Raw genomic sequence first — 2,578 nt, forward strand, 5'->3', positions numbered from 1 at the left:
TCTCACATCTTCTTTACCTGTTCATCTATCAGTGGACATATAGGTTGATGTCTTTGTTTTTTATTTTATTTCCATGTCTGTGCCTATTTCCATTTTTCCATTTGGTATCATGGTTTGCATAATCATCTCTCCCAGAACTATGTCTGCCTCCCACCTGCACTGAAAATGTTTACCACTTTTCTGGATTTCTAGTTGCTGTGCCCAGACAGACTGCTCCTTAATACTAACAAAGACTGATGTTTTCTGAAACAGGTCAGAGCTGGTCCTTCTAGATGGATTATCTTTCTGTCCCAGCCTTTATCTCTGGTTACCGATGAAGCAGATTTTTGGCCACCTTTTCCCTTTACTGCATTTATTCTGTGATTCTTCTCACTTGACTCTGCCTGAGGCATAGTGGTAAAACCCCTCAGCAATCAATAGATTGCCAAACATGCTTAGGGAACTAGTTTCTGGGTTTACCTTTTTTGTTTAGAGTGGATACAAAGCAGAAAGAAAAGCACTTAATTGATTGCTGTGCTTTAAGTAAAGAAACATTGATTTTTCTCATAGAAATAGTCAAAATTCATAAGAAAAAAACATCATAGAGTACAGAAAAAGTACTATCACAGAAAAAAAATAATATTTGGAATCTTAAACATGATCCATTTATATTTTATTTGCTCAAAAATGACCAGCCATACCTTTGGTTCTGGGTGAAACCATATGGTCCAGTTTTGTATCATCAAAACTTTTATATCAAATAACATCTCAGGTAGGTGTTGTTATTTATTACCAAGTGGCCAATACCCATAAAAACAGCCAGACTCACCATCTACTCTACATCAGCTTTCTGGGCTTTGGCTGGTTGGCAGATGGTCCATATAGTTGGAGTCAGTATCCAGTTATTTTTAGCTTTGTACTGCCCATTAGCTGATTTCATGAATGTTTTTGTGACAACCACAGGGTCTCCTGGTATGATCCTATCATATCTGGGCAATTGCTGAGCGGTAAGACAGAATTTGGAGAGGTCTAAGAAGTTATCAAAGGGAGTTTGGTATCCTGATCTTATTTGTAAACATCACTGCAGTCCTGATCTATACCTAATAGCCTTGGTTATCTGAAGAAGCATATCTTCACTCTCTCCAGTTTAGTCTAAGTCCCAGAATATTTTCTCAGCTTTGTAGAAACAAAAAGTTGGAAATCATAAAAACAAAGAGTTGGAAATCAAAAAAATCATAAAAATACCTATTGGTCTTATTGTCCCAGAAGATTGAAGACTAGGTCCAGTTATCTCCAGAGTGTTGGACAAACCCATGGGTTACATTAAAGGGCTTCATGATTTCCCACTGCTTTATGCCCTTGAGAATTAAAGTGGCTATTTTTGTTTGCTCTTCTTTTCTATACTTTTCTATTTTTCTTCTTTTCTTAACTTCCTTTCTTCCTTTCCTTTCCCTTCCCTGCCCTCCCCTCTGCTCCCCTCCCGTTTCCTCTCCTCTTTTCTCTCCTCTCCTCTTCTTTCCTTTTTCATATTAAAACTTCTATGGCCATTCTTTTAACAACGGATTTTTCTATTCCACCTGTCCTAGTTTTAACAAGGCCTTCCTAGAAGTCCAGGCTGTATATTTGGTGTTACTCTAAAATTATTTTGATCAAAGACAATTAGTGGCAAGTTCATGTTTAATTTCTGGTTCATACAAATATTTTAGCATTTATGAGGGATAGACCTGTTCAATATCTTTAAGTGCTCAAGTAGAGGAAAGATTTCACATCTTCAGTATTTATGTTTACATTAGTGATGCTTATTGTAGAAAATGTAGAAATAAAAAATTCCATGAATACTAGGAGATTTCTACTGTTTATTCCTCCATGTGCTTATCTATCTAACTCTACCTTTAGCTATAGTTATATCATGAATTAGTCATATTCTTTTAACTTGATATTATAATGTAAGCACTTTTTTCTGTCTTTTTGTAGACCTCATGATTAAGGGTATTTTTGCATACTTTTTCAATTTGAATATGGGGTCCTTTACTTAAGTGGTTCCCTCTTGTTAATCTTTAAACTTGATCCCACTAATGCAGTATTATAAATAATTTTATGGTATTCATAGTTTCACATTAATCTTTGATTGAACTTCTATTTCCTTAGGATATCCTCTTAGAAGGAAAATTATCCATAAGCCGTATAAATGATACAATGTCTTCTAATAGAATTTGTTGACTTGTTCCAGAAATGTTTATAAATGTTTATAAGCCAATTTATAAACCTCCCATTAACATCTAGGGGTGTATTTCAATATGTCCTCAAGAATTATCAGAAGTTTCTTGGATGTGATTATCCTTTTTCAGGACATAAAGTAAGGGGTGCCTATGTAGCTCAGTTGGTTAAGCATCTGAATCTTGATTTCAGCTCAGATCTTGATCTCAGGGCTGTGAGTTCAAGCTGTACACTCAGCTCCATGCTTAAAATAATAATAATAATAATAATAATTAAATTAAAGACATCATACTAAATCATCATGGACCTCTATTATCAGAGGTTATCCAGTCTACCCACCAAATTTTGAATAGAATTCATATAAGTAAAGCTAGTCAGATGG

The sequence above is a fragment of the Mustela nigripes genome, chromosome 5, assembly GCF_022355385.1.
Source record: "Mustela nigripes isolate SB6536 chromosome 5, MUSNIG.SB6536, whole genome shotgun sequence".
Taxonomy (NCBI): Eukaryota; Metazoa; Chordata; class Mammalia; order Carnivora; family Mustelidae; genus Mustela; species Mustela nigripes.